The sequence below is a fragment of the Aptenodytes patagonicus genome, chromosome 1 (assembly GCF_965638725.1).
Source record: "Aptenodytes patagonicus chromosome 1, bAptPat1.pri.cur, whole genome shotgun sequence".
Lineage (NCBI taxonomy): Eukaryota > Metazoa > Chordata > Aves > Sphenisciformes > Spheniscidae > Aptenodytes > Aptenodytes patagonicus.
The window spans coordinates 216132478-216153989 of record NC_134949.1 but is presented as its reverse complement, the minus strand read 5'-3'; the positions used below and the strand labels follow the sequence as shown (position 1 = coordinate 216153989).

The window sequence follows — 21512 nt, the reverse complement described above, 5'->3', positions numbered from 1 at the left end:
TTTAAAAAAAAAAAAAAATTCCTCAAGATTGACACTTTCACTGAGTCTCCCTATTATTGTATCTAATTTTTATAAGTCAATTAGAGAAAGAATACATTATGGACACAGAAGAAGCCTTCCCTTGCAGCTACTATAGATAGGACTTGATATAAAGGCGAAAATACAAGTATTTTGGCACTGTTAGCAACCTCTGCTCAAGAGAAACCCAGAAATCAAGTGTCTCACATACTGCAAGTCAGCGTCACAAATCACTTACCCTCCGTCTTGCATCCACAAACCCAGCTCCAATTTCTGGTTTTATCAACATCCTCCAACAAACACTTGGTTAACATGGAACTAAGGTCCCCATCTTGCACATGCCTTTAATATTGCATCTTAGCAAACAGGAACGCAAGCAGTTACTTTGCTCAGAAGCTTTTCAGACCCGAAGAATTTCACCAGCAAACTACACAACGTAACTCCTTTGATTCCAAGAACGTAGCCCCCATCTTTAATAAAGTAGCTGCTTAAATAGCATACATTAATTATATGGGGTGGAAAGTGGTGTTTTCTACACTCACATGAAACTGCAGGGGAAAGTTCTATCACTGCACACTATTTATTTATATTAAGTTTTGACCAGCATACTGATGGACTAGACAGAGAAGTCTCTGCCAAGTTGCTAATATACTTAAAATTATGCTTATACTTTCAGAACTTTAATACAGAATAATTCGATTGGGGCATGCCCTATGCTTCGAGAAATTCTACGAGACTTCTAATGACAAAAGTGGTCAGAAACTTCTAGTCACATTGACATCTAAAAGCACAGAGCTTGCATTTTAAAGGGAGAAAGGAGTGACTAACTTCTTTGCAACTAAAAACGGTGTACAAGAAATCAAACAAAGTAGGATGGAAAAGACAAAAAAAACCCTGAAACTAAACTAGTGGTGGGGCAAAAGACAGCAAAGAGAATATTATCGCACATTCCCATCCCCTCAAGATACACATATGCCTAAAGGGCTCACAAATATCTGATCTCTGGCTGTTTGCCACATTCAACATACAAAGCCTACTTCCTCTATTGCCTACAGCAATTATTTTAGGGTTTGTCTTAACAAGTAAAAATCTCTCTCAAAAAAAAAAAGTGGGGGAGGAGGCCTGCACTGTTGCAGTTTTACATCGACAGCCTCATGGCCTGCCACTACTGGTAAGACAATTACAGCATTTTAACAGCACATTTCCCTAAGGTAGCAAGCAGTTAAGACCTTTATGTACTGAAAGAGATGCCCTTCCACATTAGCATGGCCTATTAGCCACAAACAGGATTAAGAGCTCAGCAAATCCTCGCAGAGCCCACATCTGTCAACATAACTCTTTCCCATAATGGGCAGAAAGGAAGGTAACTTCTCAGCTTTACGGAGCACTTACTGGAAAGCTAATACTGCAATAATTAAAAAAACAAAACAAAACAAAAAGGGAGCAACACAGAACAGCACAATCATGGAGACCCCTCAAGATCTCTTACCTCATGAAAAAAATGCCACCTGGTTACAGAACTTGTGGTCTTACAGAGCAGCCCTGCCATTACTCTGGTGGCCCTGTACAGCAATCAACCTTAGGGGATCTCCAGACAACAGCCAAGATCTCTTTGCGGGACATTTCTCCAAGCATGATAGAATTTCCACAATCAGTCAAAAAACAGACATACAGATTGGCATGCAACAGAAATTGCTATTGGACATCAAGGACATCAATCCACCCATAGAGGCTTCTTCCAGTGCATGATGGAGAGACTAGTACGGAGAAAGAGATCATTTTATTCTGGAGCACCTGGACCAAAGTAGTTGAATCGAGAGATGCCAGATCCATTCTCGAAGGGCTCTGATGGCTTTGGGAGCAGCTGGGGCACAGCTGTAACAGTAAAAGCAAAACCCAGCCCAATTCAGCAGAGAGAATTAGTGCTCAGTTCCCTCAAACCCTGATACCACTGTAAAAGATCCATGTATCTCACTGAGTGCAGTCCCCATGACAGCAGTGCTACCTGCTGAGTCGGCACAGGTCTCCTATGACTCTTCATGGAGAAATTCTTTCAGCTGCTCAACACCACTGCTTCTTGGTAGCGCACACACCATCGGGACAAGCCTTGTTGGGCTTCAAAGTAACAGGCAAGGGAGAAAGATGATGGGAGGAGGAAGATTTGTAACAAAAATGAAAAGGAAACTGCATTACATCACACATTAAGTGCCATGGCCAAAAGATTTAGTATATAGTCTATCTACTGTCCAATAAGCCAGCTCATATCACCTAATCAGCATCTTTATATATATACAAAAGCACTTCACTGTCTATTTAATGCATGGAAAAACACGATTAGATTTAAAAAAAAAAAAAAAATCGAAATTATTTTGCTAGCATACAGATATAGCAGCAAGCGGCGAGGAAACAGTCCACTCTCTCACTGTTACTGTACACACCTCCAAACAAGCAGCAATGAACCAGTGTCAGCTAGGGAGTGTGACTGAAGGTTGTCACCTCACTCAGGGCAATTTCCACTGAAGACTGACACTCTGGGGTAGCTTCAAAGCTCAGGTGGTGTTCCACAGACAGGAGGTGTGGGCATGTGGCCACTGCTAAATCTCTTATGTCTCACACAAAGCAGTCCCATCAGTCTGTGAACACCAATCACATCCCAAAACAGTGTTAAGCAAGCTAAGGACTCCCTAGAAGGAAGGCTTTCCAATGTCCACCCTGGCAGTGTCCAAAGATGTCCGGCTCTGTAAATGGCTTGTCTTTATATCTCTGTATGCCTGCCAGTGCTGTCCATGCTTTTCTGTATCAGCCTGCATTTATGGTCAACAGCTCTGCCAAAACCCTCTCGAGGAGCAGAATAAGAGACCTGTGCAAGTCCATGCTGGAAAAAACACTAAAGAAACAGGTAGTTCCTAGAGTTTCCCAAGCGATAAGGGATATTTGACAGCTGCACCCAAAATTCTTGTTGGAAGATGTCCCTTCTACGTTTCCCACAAAGCATGAGGGAAAGCAGCAGCTAAAATTGCTGTGACAAGCAGCAGTTCATTTATCTGACAAAGATCAGTGAAATTTCTACCTACAAAGGTTGAGAACAGTCTAAAATCAGCTTTCTTCTTCAGTCTAGGAGGTCTGTATGTTATAAATAGGCCACTAAAAGGCAGTTAAGAGAGAGAGGGAGAGCAAAAAGTTATTAAAAATGTACTAATGAGAAACTCATTTCACTTTTTTTTAACCAGGCATCAGAGAATTCCTACAAGAATTCTGGTTCGTTTAAAGGAGAAAATTTTTAACAAAGCTAAAAATAACTGACAATCACATTTCCAAAATTGAGAGAAACACGGTAACCCCAGGAGGTCCCAGCCCAGGGTGGTACCACACAGACCAATTAAAAAAAAGCTCATACAAATTTCAGGCAGGATCGGGACCCCGAAATCCCAATCTCTGTAACATGAGAACATTTATTTTCTCTACTATTTTAAAAGAAGGTTTGAACCATAACGGGTTTAGAAACATAACAGAAAATATATTAATTTTTTTTTTTAGGTAACCAACAATAAGAAAAACCAAAAAGCTATGAACCGAACTCACATCAGCACATCGCAGGGACAAAACACACACAAATGAAGACACGGTGCTTAAAAAAAGAGACAAAAGCCACATTTTTACATTCAGAACGGATTATCTTGATTTTTTTCCTGGGTCACCTTTTAATGCTCTCCTGAGATTTTTTTTCAATAGGCTGCTTAAACACAGGTCTCGGTCGTTTCTCAGCACAATTGTACTCGCGACTGGAGAACCGAAATTGAGAAGAAAAAAAAAAAAAAAGCAAAAACACAGAACCTGAAAGTCTTCTGCGAGTATTTTTAAGAGTTATTTTCCTCACTAATCTCTCAGCAGTGCTTCTCAGGGGCTGCGGTTCAACCCCAACGGCGTGGCCCGGCGGCGCGCCTCCCGCTCCGCTAAGCCGGCGGCACACCTGAGCTCCCCGCCCAGAGCGGCGGGACCCCGGCGCTGCCCGGGCCGCCCCCGGGCCTCCTCCGCGGCGGGGTCTCTACCCGAGGCGGTTTTGCTTCAAGGCTCGGGGCCGGCCGCCAGCCGGGCCGCCCCGCGGAGAGACGCCGGGAAGGCGCCCCGAGCCGCCCGCCGGCCGCGGCCCCCCCTTCGCCACACACGCCGAGGCGGCGGTTCTCCCCCGCCCGCCGCCGCCGAGCCACTCTCGCCTCCCGGCTCTCCGCCACGGCGCCCAGCCCGCACACGGGCTTTTAAAACTTTCCGGTTTTAACCGCGGCGCCCCGGCCGCCGGACCCCGGGCCGCTCCCGCTGCCCCGGGAAAGAGCGCTCGGAGCCAAAGTCCGCAGGAAGTTGGCCCGCCCGGGAGCCGAGCCCGCTGTCCCGCGGCTCCCCCGGGGATACCGCAGGCTCGACCCGCGCCCCCTCAGAGCTGCCCGCCGCCCCCTTCCCAATGCCTCCAGCACGCCGCTGCCGCCCGCACCCACCACCCCGCCGGCCTCCCCCGGGACAGCGGCCGGGAGCGGGCCGCCGCGCGCCCTTACTTGGAGTTGCGCTCACCCGAGGGACGGGAAGGGACGGGAGAGGGGCAGAGTCCGAGCTGGCTGCCGGCAACTTCCCCGCTCCGCCACACGTGGGGCTGAGGCGCGGGCTGGCTTCCCTCCGCGCAGAGGACGTGGCAGCTCCCTCCCCGGCCGCGCCGCGCCGAGCCGAGCCGAGCCGCGCCGCGCCGCGCCGGAGGCTCCTCCCGCCCCCGCTCTGGCGGAATGCGGGGCGCCCTCTGCCGCACGCCGAGGGACCCGCTGCCCCCAAGCCTCGTCCGAGTCCCCCTCAGCCGCGGCTGCGCTGCCGCCGCTGAGGGGACGCGGCCCGCCTCCTCCTTGTGGCGGCGCGGGGCGCTGAGGGGAGCTCAGCCGCGAGGGCGGGAAGCTGAGGGACGAGGCGCAGGGAGTCGCCGGCGCCGCCGCCCCTCAGCGGCCGCTGCGGCGGGCGAGAGCCGGCGGCCCGCAGGGGGGGCGAGCAGTGCCCGCCTGAAGGGAACCCCCGGCTGTCCGTGAAGTTGGGTGAGTTACACCCGACCCCCCTCCCGCCTGGGACCCCTCAGGTGTCGTCCCGCTGGCTGTGTGGGACAGGTGCGCGGGAGGGGGTTAGAGAGGTGAGTGTGGAAATCATTGGCAGTCCAAGTGCAAATCTCATACGGTGCTGCACAGAAAGCATTACTCCAAGCCATGCAATGTTGCATTTATTGGTGAATTAAAAAGGAGAATGCCAAAATCGGTGAAATCACAACAGCAGTTGCTTTCTTGCATATCAGCAGGATGGAAGTGCTTGTTGAGTTGATCAAACTCTGCAATAATGGGCCTAAAATAAAAATGGAGAGCAGTCTCCACATCCTCCAGGAACAGGGGCTGACTGGGGACAGCGGGAGGACTGAATTTGAGGGACCCTGTCGCACCCAGCCCGAACTGCTGTTATCTCTGTACTGGCAGGACCCCAAAACACCTGTAGCTGCTTCCCAGTTTCCATGGTTTAGGCTGGCTCCACCACAGAGATACTCTTCTTTCTTACTGAGGAGAAGAGACATCTCACCGTGTTCCTAAACAGACAGTAGCTGTAACCAGTAGAAAATAAAAGACCTCAGACATCTATTTGCATTTTCTTCTTTTCAGGATTACACATTTTGAAACTAAAATACATTACCTGGGCTTCATGGTTGCAGAGCGTCTGACACGGAGGTTTTTGCTGAAAAGGTCAGTTGGGAGGAATCTCACCCTTCTTCCAGGTTAATAACAGCCACAAAACTCTTCCAAAGCTTAATGGTGTTGTCCTTTCCCTCATGCCTTTCTTAAAGTGTTTCCAGTAAGAGCGTTCATGTCAGGCACCTTAGTGTAATCTTAATATACCTTCTAATTGAGTCATATTAGACTGTTGTGTTGTTAGCTCCTATTGCTCATCTTTCTGCTGAAAACATCTATTTCTTCCAGCGGTGGGCAGATTTTTAATCTCGAGGTGTACTGCCAATTTGAGATTAGAATCTGACTTTGAAGTTGTAAAGAAGGGCTGTTGCTGATGTTCAAATAATGCTGAACCGCTTAGGGCTAAAGCAGAGAAGAAATAAAATTGTGTTTTTCTAAAACAGCTCTCGCGCTGCGGTTATCTCAAAGGGCTTTATGAAGTAATGTCAAGTAAAGGAGCACCTTTAAGCATAGCAGCCGTTCTGTGCACAAACATGCCTTGGAACATAGAAATTTTTGGCATTAGAGTTATCTATAATAATTTAGTAGGGCTGTTATGCATGTTTAATGATCATCTGCAGCGCCATGAGAAATGTCCAATAATGGTCACCGCTTAAAACCATTACGGAAAGATAAACTATGTGTATATATTAATTTCCTCCTTGGGCTGGCTCTAGGTAAGAAAATGCAGCCCAGTAGATTTAAGGTTAAAATGAATGTGTGAATCTTTCCTACATATTCCAGTAAAGCTGTTACACTTATAAAGTACGTAATTTGTTGGTTATTAAGTTATGTATTTGTGCTAAAGTACTCTAACAACAAACTATACCTGAACTTAAGTTTGAACAATAGATCTGTCTCATGCTGGCTGGCACACAGTTAATTGCTACTGTAATCACTCTAGCTTCAGCAATGCTGTAGCAACAGGACATTGTCATTTAGGAAACACAGATTCATTTCTAAGCTTTAAGCAGAAGGCAATACGTGGACCATATAGGAGTTTCCAATCTGCATCTGTCCAGAATAGATATGATTAAGTACATTTTTGTTTAGCTATTGATTTATTCACCTGGCTTCCTCAAATGTCAGGTATATGTATGTTTTTTGCCCAAGAAAAATAGGGCTGTTTGGAGTATTGATTGCAGCAGTGGAGTCTGCAGTACAGCTCAGTAAAAGGTTCGGTTCACATTTTAAGACATTGCACTGTTCTTTAATAAACCTGCACGTCTTTTGGCTGTAGATGTAAAAATCTACGCCAGGATTATATAATAATCTTTATTATTTTATTTTGAATCTAGAAAAAAAGCCTTTTCATGTTGAGCTATCAGTGTGCAGTAATCTCCCCTTAAACCTGCTCAGAATTTATAGATTTTATGTGTAGTACTGTAAAAAGATGGAAAATGCTATTACCGAATTCAGTATTTTTTCCTTTTGTTGTATCCTACTTGTGTTACAGTGGCAGCTTAGTCTTTTAATAAATACATATATTTTTACATGTGTGTGTGTATGGAGAGAAAAAATCACACATAAACAGTAACTGAAGTGCAATAACTGTGGTAGTAGTTACAAGTTCAAATGCAAAATGTAATTGTAATGGTGCATATATGTATACTCTATGAGGGCCTTTCCCTGGAGAATTTTTTCTTTCCCTGAGAACTTACAGTGGCAAAACTTTCCAGATGATATCTTTCCCAACTGGCAAAATATTCCTGATAATAAGAAACAAATGTTGCTTGTCGAGTCTCTTTGTATTTGTTATTTTCACAAACTCCAGCAGTTCTGGACTTCTTTTTCTCCAAAGGGTGCTGGAGCCACAGCACTCTTAGAGCAAATCCTTCCCACCTCTGTGCAGTTCCACCTCTGGGTTTTGCTGATATCTTTGCTTTTCAAGAACTCCTTTGCCCTTCTTTGATTTCTTTTTTGGTTCCACACTTTCTTCAGATTTACTCTGGGCTCTTGTTTTCCTTATTCTCTGTTCATACCATACTTCTGTGGGACCTCCCCTGAGTCGCATCATCACAGTCTCTCGCTCATGTTAGAGAGATTTAACATGCAAATCTCCTGTAGAGTTACCTGAAACACTCAAGCTAGGTGATACTCATCTGTCAAGTTTTGGATGGGAGGGATGTGCTATGGAAATGCCTATTTATCTTTTACTGACTATAAAAAGTAGATCAGATTTAGACATTTAAAGTGGGATGAAATGAATTCTATCTTACGAGACTTCTCTGTTGCCAGTGAAGTCGAAGACAAACTCTGAGTAATTTCAGTACTGAAAGATAAGGCCCAGAAATTTTTTGTCCTGGTAACAATGGTACCTGAGGTAATGGATAACGAATGCCTTCTTTTCTAGCTCAGCAGCTACCTCAGAACACAAGTGACCATTAGTTGTTACTGTCTGAAAGTAGTTTGGTAGTCCCTGAAAAATGAGAAATCCACCTGGCTCTTAAAGTGTATTCTCAGAGATGACTTCATGATAGGTGTCACTCTCTGAACTGTCCCAGAGACTATATTACTCTTTCTCTTCTGGAGAGGAGACTCTTGGAGCTCAATGTAACTATGGTAGAACAAGTGTATCAAAGAGATGCTTTAAGGAGCGAATCAGCTGTGAACTGGAAGTACCTATGTGGGGAACAAGACTTCAGGAACAGACTCTTCAGGATCCCAGATGCAAGTTAGAGCTCAACATATTCACACTAAGAATGAGATTAAAAACATGCAAGCAAATAAATAGGGAGAGTAATATACATCCAGTATGACTTTAAAAGTGGCAATACTGGTAATGTCTAAATTGAGACAGGATGCTTTCCTAAAAAAATTGCTGTAGTTCACACAAGAATTGAGCCCAGAAGTTGTGATGACCTCTGTATACAGAAAGTCAAGAGTAAATTATCACAGGGCTTTCTTCTGACTTTACAAACTATGGGATAAGTTCTTCAAACGGAAAGCTGGTCCATATTGACAAGGTAAAAGAAATGGTTTGCACTGTCACCATCCTGCAGAACTCTTTTCTTCTGAACTCTGGATAACAGTTTCATAGTCACAACGGTTTGCTCAGTGTAGAGCCTAAAATAACCTTTAGAAGAAAATGTGAATTGTGATAGAAAACAAAAGACTGGCTTCATCAGCTGCTATTAACTTGGTACAGCTCCATTGAAGTCAGTGAAATTACATTGATTTACACAAGGAGAAATTCTGATCTATGAACATTTGAAGCTAAGACTGAAACACAGTAAGACACTATCCTTTTTCCCTAGAACTCCAGCAGGACTCTTGGACATAAGAATTTCTTTTTCAGCAGGACAGGATGTATAATATTCTGAAAGATACTGTAGAAATGTGACATCACCAGAACTTTGGCTGATCTTATCTGAAAAGCATAAAAATATTATTCAGAAACTTCTGACAGATAATTTACATTTTGTATGTTGGATATACTACAATAACTATTATATTTTGCAGGCTAATTCTATAGTGCACATTTATTCTTTTTACATTTCATTCGCTGTCACAAGTGATCAAATGACAGATAAAAAATTTACTTGATAATAATTGAGTATGTCATCTGCTTTCAAAGGCTCACAGTTCCAAAGCTGAGAGAGACTGAAAGAGCAGAAATGTATAGTGTTACATTATACTTTATCTTTCAGGTAGCTAAATATTGTGACTAAAAGTCAGATTAGACAGTTACATCAGTACCATGTTTTACAGAAGTGGAAAGATAAGTCACAGACATTGACAAAGCTTTCTTCAGTACAGACTATTGATATAAATGCTTTAGTAGATCTGCTTATAATTTTTCATGCTGTCTCCTCTTTTGGCACTGAACTATATGAAATTTACAAAAGCAACACCTGCAGCTCTCTAAATCACAACCGTTTTGAAAGTTGATGTCTATGTATAACATTTTCACATTCAATCATCATAAATATATTAACAGTTATGTGACTTCTGGTGAATCCCTGAAGACATACGCTTGAGAAAAGATTTTCTTTGCTTCAAGATGTCTTTCTCTCTGAAGAACCTGTCATACCAGCCAGACTTTCAAAATCTGCACTATGAACACCATGGTGTAGTGCTGAGCAACTTCCTGCAAGTTACAAAATGCTTTCAACTCCTATTGATCTTTTAGGAATTGAAGGAAGTTGACTATTTACAGGAAGAGCTGAGACTTTTGAAGAATGAAGTGCAAATTAATTCTATTAGCTTACACATTTGTAGTTACTTTTAGGTATAGTTTGACATTTTCTATTTTTTCTTCTTGACATAAAAATATACTTAACTGGCAAACACCTACTGTCACTTCCTTTAGGATTCTCACACCAGCCATCAACTTCTTCTGTTGCTGTTGATGTTATCTTCAGTGTTAGAGGACAAAATGTTTTGGAGAAACTTAAGTGTAGAAAGCTTTTAGTTTTAAAAGTTAAATGTGCAGTTCCATGACTTTCAGCAGATAATTTGCCTCCCTTATATATATAAACATACTAATGCTGTGAGGTCTTTTGTATTTTTCCTAAGTCATAGCAGCCAAATATCCAAACGGCTGATTCAGTTGAGGACTTTTTCTCTAAACAATCAGCCTAATTCCAGACCGGAGCTGTTGACTGCTCAATGATCTGTTGAAAGAGCCAGTAGCATTTGGCACATAGATACTGTTTACAGTATGTCCTTTATTCTTTCTGACACATAACGGAGCCTTCTGCTTCCTCCTGCTTCCCTGATGATCACCTTACAGTGACTAGGGAAGTAATAGGAAGGCAGTGTAGGTATCCCCAGATAACATTAGAAAATCACATAGCAGTATTATCCAGCTTTGTGCTTAGCATGTTTAGAAGAGAGATGGGTCCTGTGCTTTTTTGACATAGATATCACTATAATTCTTTGTGATGGGCCTTCACATTTGATGACATTGCAAAATCCAAAAGCTTTAAGTCAGAGTGGGATAGATTCAACCTTGAAATAAAATGCAATCTGCGAGAATAATTAAACAGTACGGTGCCTTAACAAGGAAGCAGTAGATCATTATAACTTAGGTTTTTTAAAAGTAGGAGTTAATATCTTTTTTACAAAATATGCATTAATCATCTGGAAGAAATTTACAGCCCATGTGCTGAGGTTATGGGCTGGAGACATTGCAGTTCCTTTTAGTCTCAGAAACTATGAATCTGTGAAGCGTTTCCTTTCTTCATGGGTCATGGCATAGTGAGCAGAATTGTGTCTGTAGTCCTTGCTTTGCTCATAGTACTTGCAGTTCTGTATTAGGCCAATGTCTGTCATTAAATCTCATCTCTCAGGACTTCAGATGATTTCCTGAAATGATTAGGAAGTTTTCCTTGCCCCTTCACTTGCCTGGGCAGAACTGGACAGATGTACTTCTATTTATCTTTTCCTCCACCAAAACCATCAAAAGTGAGATGCTGGATTGCATGGAATGGTGGCTGGAGAGGGTGAAGATTTCAGGCTGGCTGGCTGGGATGTCTTGTTCACAAGCCAGCTTTGGGCCTAGAAAGAGAGATCAGTCAGGCTTGGACTGTAAGGTGGACATATGTGTTTATGTCAGAAGGGAGGGGTCGGGGGATTATGCTTACAATTGGGTGGAGGAGTGGAGTAGATTCTGGCTGTAGGTCGGCTGGCTCCAGTGATATCACTAATGATGTCACTATAAGACATTTTCATACATAAGATGATAAAAAGAGAATGTTTGGTTCCTGTTTAACCCCTACTGAAAAGAAGTTCTGAGTCACCATCCCTGGAAGTATTTAAAAGACGTATAGATGTGGCACTTAGGGACATGGTTTAGTGGGCATGGTGGTGTTGGGTCAACGGTTGGACTCGATGATCTTAGAGGTCTTTTCCAACCTCAATGATTCTATGATTCTAAGTTTGTGACTTGACTGTAGAGACCTTCCCAACTACCACATTTCTCAAAAGCTTGGGCAGAGTCTGAGGGTTATATTGTCATGCAAATTGAACTAGGCTGGAATTAAACTTGCATAGTTTTATGAAAGACCTGTCCCTCATAAAACTATGCAAGTTTAATTCCAGCCTAAAAACCTTTTTATTTATTAATATCAGACTTAGAGATTTTAGAAGAAGCATAAGGAACTCTGTCTTGTATCGGCAGTTCTTTCTGGGCTAAATTCCAAAGTCTTTCTCCACACTGTATCCATGGATATAATATCTAATACTATCTCTGTGGACGTTCTTACCAATTCAGTCCTGTGGATCCCAGAGGCCAAGTTCATAACCTTTCTTTTTTTTTCCCCCAAGGTTTTATATTTATAATGCAAAGGTATATATTGCACTTTTTTTGCAGTGTTGCGAGAAGTGAAGGGGGGAGATACTCTTACTGCCTTCTCCTTCAGTTTAATAACTTGCATAAGAAGGTGCTATTCAGCATGAGCAGGGCCTACAGGAGTAATATCACAAAGGTGAGGTGGGCATGAAATTCTGTTTTGAAACTGGACCCACATGGAAGCTCACAGTCGGGGGTGGGGGCATTTGAAATGGTACGTTCCTGATGGCTTCAGATTTGGAGTTCTGGTTTCGGACCTTTTTCCAGTGGAGATAAGCATGATTATGCACCCTAGCAGTTTGAATAATCCCTAGTTACATTTGGATTCACTGCTATGTATGTTTCATACTTCCTCTCATATAAAATATTAGGGATTAGCTCTCTTCACCTCCATCTATGTAGTTGGGTTTTTTTCTAGAAAATTCAGTAACAAGAAAAAATCCAATGCATTTATACTCACAGAAAACCAGTCATGCAAAGCATTCGTTTATGAAAGAGAGATGGTTACACTGAGTCAATACTAATACAATTACCTACTTGAACAAGCTCAGCTACTCTATGCATTACCTAATTCTGCCTCTTTAGATTCTTGCTATTTTTTCTGTAAGGTTCTTTTTCTGTATTCTCTTATTCTTGTGTTTTCAAGAACCACCACTAGCTGGAAATGTAGAAGTACACACTGTTGTCATGGAAAACCTGACTTACCTATACAGATATCTTACCATCATTGCAAACAAAAACCAGATGCAAGATCTGCGAACTGTATTTACAGCTCTGAGACACAGTAGTCTATTTGGTAGAGTTGGCTGGGAAATATTTTTTTCAGTCTGTGAAAATCCGGAAATAAGCTCTTCTTATTCCCAATGGGACAGAAGTTTTCATTATTCCAAGTGGGACAAAAGCTTCTTCTCCTTTTTTTGAGGGCAGGGAGATGAGTGGGATGAGAATTGTCTCTGTTAAATTGTTAAATAAAAAGAAATCAATTTTAGATGAGTTCCTGTGTTTTACCTTAATCTGTTCCAAATATTTTGTTTCAATTTAAACTTCTTTTATATGAGCTTTGTCACTAAATGGCAAACAGTATTGAATTTAAAAATCAACATTTCGCATTTGGAGAATACTGAAGGAGGAAGATTTTCACTATTTCCTAATAGAAACTGTTTTGAAATTGATAGTTTCATATAAAACCCCCACTTCTGTAGAAATGGCACTTTCCAAAGAAAATCATTTAGATTAAAAAGTGTGACTGGTCTAGTTTATCACTGATTCTCAAAGGTGAAGACTGATGTTTTGGAGTGAGTAATTTCTGTCGCCCTCTGAAATCAATGGGAATCTTCTACTAATTTCTGAAGCTTGAATCAAACATTTTTGCTAAGTGTTGTGTGTCAAGATCATTACAAAAAAAAAAATCCCAACAACTGACAACAGGTTTCTCTTCATCTTAGAGACCTACTGAAGCTTTCCATATCCTGACTTTGTTGCCCAGCAATGTAATGGGAGCTGATTTAAATGATTGAACAACCCTCTGTGCACCCAAGGAGCATGTAGCTGCCTGATTCCTCTCCTTTAGTTGTAGTTTGAGGAAGTTACTCCACTGCACTACACCTGTGCAGTTGCATCTGGTACTACAAAAATGTGGATTACCTTGGAGTGTTGTACTGATGACAGTTTGAAGTCACTTCAGAAGGCACCAGAATCCAACTGAGATCCACATCGGAGAAGCAAGTGGTAAAGATGCTCCTTTACCACGGCAGTTTGTCTCTGAGTAGCGTTATAACCAAATTTAAGTCTGTGTCATTGTGCATTGCCTGCCTATCATTCATCTTAAATTTTCAATCACATACTTAGTAAATTAAACCTCATATACTTCCTGGAGAACAGACGAGAAACCCTATCCCCTCTCCAGATGCCTACCTTAATCACCAAATTGCAAGCCATACTCTCACAGGTCCCTGTGAATATTAATTATTCTACGCAGAGTGGAACAGCTTCAGCACAGGTGGCCAAGAGAGACATTCAGAGTGCTCTATAACTTGGACATTATGTCACTTTCATGGGAAAACAAGCTCAAACCTTTAAGGCAAAAGAAGCAACTGGGGCACTTGTGTCCCGGGCTGCATTCAAACTCAGATCCTTATCAGCAAGCTGTTAGGTAAAACACTTACTGGGAGCATCCAGCAGGCCTAGCAGAGCTTAGCCTTGAACCTAATCTAAGCAGCCTCCTAGCAGTGCACTAGTTGCAAGACCACTGCTGATATTAATATGCTTTCCTCTGGTGTTAATCGTTATTTAGAAATAATCACTGCAGTATTTTCTTTTTCACACAGAAGGAAGGAGGGTAGACCGTCCCTAACGCTCGCTGTGTCACGAGGGGAATGCAAATCATAGACTCATAGAATCATTAAAGTTGGAAAAGACCTCTAAGATCATCGAGTCCAACCGTCGACCCAACACCACCATGCCCACTAAACCATGTCCCTAAGTGCCGCATCTACACGTCTTTTAAATACCTCCAGGGATGGGGACTCCACCGCTTCCCTGGGCAGCCTGGTCCAATGTTTAACCACTCCTTCACTAAAGAAATTTTTCCTCATGTCCAATCTAAACCTCCCCTGGCACAACTTGAGGCCATTTCCTCTCGTCCTATCACTTGTTACTTGGGAGAAGAGACCGACACCCACCTCACTACAACCTCCTTTCAGGTAGTTGGAGAGAGCGATGAAGTCTCCCCTGAGCCTTCTTTTCTCCAGGCTAAACAACCCCAGTTCCCTCAGCCACTCCTCATCAGACTTGTTCTCCAGACCCCTCACCAGCCTCGTTGCCCTTCTCTGGACACGCTCCAGCACCTCAACGTCCTCCTTGTAGTGAGGGGCCCAAAACTGAACACAGGATTCGAGGTGCGGCCTCACCAGTGCCGAGTACAGGGGCACGATCACTGCCCTACTCCTGCTGGCCACACTATTTCTGATACAGGCCAGGGTGCCATTGGCCTTCTTGGCCGCCTGGGCACACTGCCGGCTCATGTTCAGCCGGCTGTTGACCAGCACCCCCAGGTCCTTTTCCGACAGGCAGCTTTCCAGCCACTCTTCCCCAAGCCTGTAGTGCTGCATGGGGTTGTTGTGACCCAGGTGCAGGACCCGGCACTTGGCCTTGTTGAACCTCATACAGTTGGCCTGGGCCCATCGATCCAGCCTGTCCAGGTCCCTCTGCAGAGCCTTCCTACCCTCGAGCACATCAACACTCCCGCCCAACTTGGTGTCGTCTGCAAACTTACTGAGGGTGCACTCAATCCCCTCATCCAGATCATTGATAAAGATATTGAACAAGACCGGCCCCAAAACTGAGCCCTGGGGAACACCGCTCGTGACCGGCCGCCAACTGGATTGAACTCCATTCACCACAACTCTCTGGGCCCGGTCGTCCAGCCGATTTTTTACCCAGCGCAGAGTACACCTGTCTAAGCCGTGAGCTGCCAGCTTCTCTAGGAGAATGCTGTGGGAGACGGTGTCAAAGGCCTTACTGAAGTCCAGGTAGACCACATCTAGCCTTTCCCTCATCCACGAGGCGGGTCACCTGGTCATAGAAGGAGATCAGGTTGGTCAAGCAGGACCTGCCTCTCACGAACCCGTGCTGGCTGGGCCTGATCCCCTGGTTGTCCCGCACGTGCCTTGTGAGGGCCCTCAAGATGAACCGCTCCATAATCTTCCCCGGCACCGAGGTCAGGCTGACAGGCCTGTAGTTCCCCGGATCCTCCTTCCGGCCCTTCTTGTAGATGGGCGTCACATTGGCAAGCCTCCAGTCATCTGGGACCTCCCCCGTTAACCAGGACCTCTGATAAATGATGGAGAGTGGCTTGGCGAGCACCTCCGCCAGCTCCCTCAGCACTCTCGGGTGGATCCCATCTGGCCCCATAGACTTGTGAGCGTCCAGGTGGCGTAGCAGGTCATTGACTGCTTCCTCTTGGATTATGGGGGGTTCATCCTGCTCGCTGTCCCTGTCTTCCAGCTCAGGGGGCCAAGTACCCTGAGGATAACTGGTCTGCCTGTTAAAGGCTGAGGCAAAGAAGGCATTGAGTACCTCAGCCTTTTCCTCATCCTCGGTGACAATGTTCCCCCCGCATGCAGTAAAGGATGGAGATTCTCCTTGGCTCTCTTCTTGTCATTAATATACTTGTAAAAACATTTTTTGTTGTCTCTAATGACAGCGGCCAGATTGCGTTCTAGCTGGGCTTTTGCCTTTCTCATTTTCTCTCTGCACGACCTAACGAGATCCCTGTACTCTTCTTGAGTCGCCTGCCCCTTCTTCCACAAGTGGTAAACTCTCCTTTTTTTCCTGAGTCCCAGCAAGAGCTCCCCGTTCAGCCAGGCCAGTCATCTTCCCCGCCCGTTCTTCTTACGGCATATGGGGACAGCCTGCTCCTGCGCCTTTAAGACTTCCTTCTTGAAGAACGTCCAGCCTTCCTGGACCCCTTTGCCCTTCAGGACCGTCTCCCAAGGGACTCTCTCAACCAGCGTCCTGAACAGGCCAAAGTCCGCCCTCCAGAAGTCCATGGTTGCGGTTTTGCTGGCCCCCCTCCTTACTTCACCGAGAGTTGAGAATTCCACCATTTCATGGTCGCTACGCCCAAGACGGCCTCCGACCACCACATCTCCCACCAGTCCTTCTCTGTTAGTAAAGAGCAGGTCGAGCAAGGCACCTCCCCTGGTAGGCTCACTTACCAGCTGTGTCAGGAAGTTGTCTTCCACACACTCCAGGAACCTCCTAGACTGCTTCCTCTCTGCCGTGTTGTATTTCCAGCAGACATCCGGGAAGTTGAAGTCCCCCATGAGAACAAGGGCTAGCGATTGTGAGACTTCTGCCAGCCGCTTGTAGAACGCTTCATCCACCCCTTCATCCTGGTTGGGTGGTCTGTAACAGACTCCCAGCAGGATATCTGCCTCATTGGCCTTCCCCCTCATCCTTACCCATAAACACTCGACCGTCTCATCATCACAATCATTGAGCTCTAGACAATCGAAACACTCCCTAACGTACAGGGCCACCCCACCGCCTCTCCTTCCTCACCTGTCCCTTCTGAAGAGTTTGTAGCCATCCATTGCAGCACTCCAATTGTGAGAGTCACCCCACCATGTTTCTGTGATGGTGACTAAGTCATATCTCTCCCGCTGCGCAATGGCTTCCAGTTCCTCCTGTTTGCCGCCCATGCTGCGTGCACTGTTGTAGATGCACTTGAGCTGGGCTATCGATTTTGCCCCCAGCATTGGCATGCTACCCCTAGGCTCATCTCTAGTGAGCCTGGTTTTATCCCCTTCCCCCTTCAAACCTAGTTTAAAGCCCTCTCAATGAGCCCTGCCAATTCATGAGCGATGATCCTTTTCCCCCTGTGAGACAGCTGAACTCCATCTGTCGCCAGCAGGCCTGGTGCCGTGTAAACCTCCCCACGATCAAAAAAGCCAAAATTCCTCTGATGGCACCAGCCCCTGAGCCACGTGTTGATCAGGTGTGTTTTCCTGTTCCTTTCAGTATCCTTCCCTGCCACTGTAGGGATTGAGGAAGACACTACCTGTGCTCCCGATCCTTCAACCAGTCGCCCCAGTGCCCTGAAGTCCCTTTTGATCACTGCAGGACTTCTCTCTGGAACCTCATCACTGCCAGCCTGTATAACCAATAGTGGGTAGTAGTCAGAAGGCTGTACCAGACCAGGGAGTTTCCTAGTAATGTCTCTGACCCGGGCTCCAGGGAGGCAGCAGACTTCCCTGTGGGATGGGTCTGGTCGGCATATCGGGCCCTCTGTTCCCCTCAGAAGGGAATCGCCTGCAACAATTACTCTCCTTTTTTTCTTAGCAGCGGCAGTCATAATGTGTGGGGCTGACTGCCTCACCCTAGGGAACCTCCTGGATGGACCTTCGTCTACATCCTCATTTGCCTGGCCCTCAAGTTCCAGGGCCCCATATCTGTTGTGTAAGGGCAACCAAGAAGGTGAGGGAGGCCAGGCGGGGGTTCGCCTGGCACCCCAAGCAGGGACCTGTTTCCATTCCCCCCCCCATCGCTTGGGTCCCCTCTTTCTACCTGGTGGCAAGAGGGCAGGAGATCCTCTGCTTCTCGCGGAGCCTCCATCTGCTGCCTCTGCCTCAGGGACAGTAGGGTGCGGCTCCACCAATCTATCTCCCTCTCACACTCCCGGACTCCTTAACCTTTCCACTTCCTCCTTCAGCTCTGCCACCAGGCTGAGCAGATCATCCACCTGGTCACACCGCACACGCAAAGCAGTAGCTCTTTAGGAAAGCATACTACTGGAAATCTACATTGGCTCAATCACTCTGCAGTTCACAACTGTGAAACGGCCTGTTTTGTCGAGCCTGTCAGCAATGTGCATCATTCAGTTGACAACACAGAAAGCTGGGGTTGGCTCACGCACAGCAATTTCCAGCTGACAAGTTGGTTCAATTGATACATTCACTTTGGGAAATAAAGTAGGAATATTCTCAGGTTGAGCGAGGCTACACTGCATGAATATCTCCCTCATCAAAAAGAGAGATGATGACTGTGCACAAGACAAGGCATGATTAGCAGGAGGGAGAAGAGAGGTAATATATCTTTTGGAAGGAATTGTTTCATTCATTTTTCCTTGATCTTTTTGAAGGAGGGTTTGTTTCCTTTATTGCTTATATATCCCATTTGAAGCCAATGGGAATCTATGCTTCCACCCTTTCCCCTTTTCCCACATACACTGCATACACTGCATGGCTATGGGTGTAACTTAACAGTTGGCACAGACTGTATTTCTTCTCCAAAGAAGAGGGATTACTTTGTAAATATAGAATTAAAGACTCGGGAATTAATGACTATCTTTGATAGCCAAAGAAGTGCAGCTGGACACAGGAGGGGACCAATCCTTGTAAGGTTACAGGGTACTGAGGGCAAATGTAATATCTGAAAGAGTTGCAAAAGAACAGGAGTTATGGATCAGATACCTAGCAGTAAGCTTCACTCCATTGCTTGGATTCTGGTGCCTTCCGGAGCAAAGCAGCTTGTTTTTTGAAGTTGCATGATACAGCATTAATAAGAGCAATCCATAGTTCAGCACTGCTCTTCTAGGCAGTACTTCATCATTTTTTGGTGCAGGGAAAGAAGGAGCTCTTGGCTTTTTTTAAGAAATGTGGCATGCACAGGAGGAATTCCTCATGTTTTATGTAGTCAGTTGCTGCTAGTTTTTTCTGCCACTGGCATTCAGTCTCCTTCGTTATTGCTACATTTGCCACAGGTCTAAGTGCATAATAACAATGCAGTACATGTTAGCAAAAAGATCAGAGTGGCCTCTCACTATATAACTTGCTGCTATAGCTGCTCAAGAACCATTTTCTATTCCTGTTTCTGCTTGGAGGAGAATCTTTCCAGAAAACCTTTAAATAAATTAAATATTCCCAGTGTGCACCATTTAGTGTCAAACTTCCCTATTTTAAGATGATTTTTCTCCTTCCACTTTGTACAGAGTATGTGTCATTGGTAGCCTTACAATCCTGCACTGTTAATCAAACCATCCAAACAGTGGCTTATTTTGTTTCTAGTCTAGATACCAATCCTTAATTACCCCAGTATTGTTTTAACTACTTCAGCACATCCTTATCTGTTTTGCTGCACTTCATTTCATATTACACATTTCCAGTTGGAGACTTGACAGGAGGCAGAAGCAATCAAACCATATTGTCTGGCATAACAGTGGGGAAACTGCCATGTCTCTCATGCAAAATGTTAATAATAGACTGTGTGCTGTCTTTGTAAAACAAAAACATGTCTCGCTTAAATGGCTTAAAAGTTACATCCTGTGTGATGCTGTCAGCGTGGGGGCCCAATGTCAGACATCTAAAGGAGTTTTAATCTTTGAAGAAGAGGCTTTTTTTCCTTGTAAATCATACTGTAAGTTCCTCCTGCTGATCTCAGGGCAAGATGCTTACATTAGACTGTTGCTGCAGGTAGGAAGGGACAAACTGTTGCTGGGCAGATGAGTGTGGAAAGCCACAAATACCTTAGGTGGAGAGGGAGTAGCCTGCTATTGCCAGGCGAGGGAGCTGTTTAGGTGCAAGCTTGAATTTATATCCAGACATTATCTCTGGAATATAAGGAGCCTGCTTGCATTACTGCTGCCCTAAAATACCTGTAAGAGCCAAGCACTTAATTGCTAGCTCTGACAATAGCTTGGAAAAACCTACATAGGTGTTCTCTCCCTCTTTGCTGTGTTTGATCTGAGGAGGTAGGGATATGTCCAGAACTGTTAACAGGAAAAAATAGGAGGAGTAGCAAGATTTAAGAAGAGGCAGCAAAAGTTTATTTGGGAGTCTTACTCACAGAGCTGTTAAGAAAGACTTCAGAAATACATGAAGTCACTCTAAGGACTGATTTTCAATCCATGAGTATAACTACTCCATATTGCATTTTCTGTGATCCATCTTGTCCTAAATATCTGAATTAAAGGTAATGCAGCACAGAAACACTGGATTTTAATAATTTCACCAGAGTACAGAGAAATGGCTAAACATAAAAAAAATTGCAGGTGGTGGCGAGGAGGAGAATAGAAAGTCCTGGCAATATGTTTGCAGGGAATGTATAATCTTCATTAGAAAATTCAAAGCCTGTCTGCTTGGCATGGATTCTAGCTGTGTAGCGGTTTGTTTAGTGATGATGGAAAGCTTACTCTACATTAATTCCTAATGGATTATTGCAAAATGTTCTGTAATGATGACGTGCTTGAGCTGTTAATTCATTATGAAATGCCTTAAGAGCTTTATGAAAAGCGTAAGATACAATTATTATTGGATCATGCCGCTCATTAACTTTAAAGAAAATGAATGTGCTGTAATTTCAACTGGCCTGTAAATCTCTTTTGTTTGGAAATAGATTCATGTCACCCTCCTTTTCTCTTGTAATATCAATGTCTGCTGCTTGTTCAAATGGAAGTATGTTCAGGGAGATTAAGGGCCTGAACCAATCTTACTGAAGTCAACTGGAGTCGTTCGCATTGACTACAGAAGGAGTTGGAGTGGTCCTTGTTTGGTTTGTTCAAGTCCCCCCAAAAAAAGTCTGGCAGAGACACAAAGGTTTGTGGCACAGCAGCCACAAAACTCTCTGAAGAGAGGGGACATGAAAATTCTTGTTTCTGAACTGGGAGCATTACTTTATCCTAGAAGTGTTTCAGACTCTTAGCAATCTTTTGTTATCAAAATAAATTTTGCATAAATGGTGAGGTATAGGAGATTGGGACCACATTTGCAGTGATAAAGCTGTGCACATTCATTTGGCCACTACTGCAGTATTTGTGCAAACTACCGTCTTACGGCACTTTACGTTGTGTTTTGTAAGGAACTCATAGGATAAATCCTGTGAGTAAGTTCACCTTGGCAGCATGCATTTTCCTCTGTTCCTGTCTGTGCTTCTGAAAGTAGCAAGGACAACTAAGAGAGTGC

The 21512-nt window shown here is 44.4% G+C and overlaps 1 long non-coding RNA gene across 1 annotated transcript in view; it reads right to left on the bottom strand.

The window, feature by feature from the left end:
• The window catches only part of LOC143155490 (uncharacterized), a 31788-nt gene extending 27065 nt beyond the window's left edge, over positions 1-4723 (bottom strand). Inside the window, exon 1 of the long non-coding RNA XR_012994425.1 lies at positions 4582-4723. This is a non-coding gene — a long non-coding RNA (uncharacterized LOC143155490). The remainder of the gene's footprint in view (positions 1-4581) is intronic.
• Between the last annotated feature and the right edge of the window lie 16789 nt (positions 4724-21512).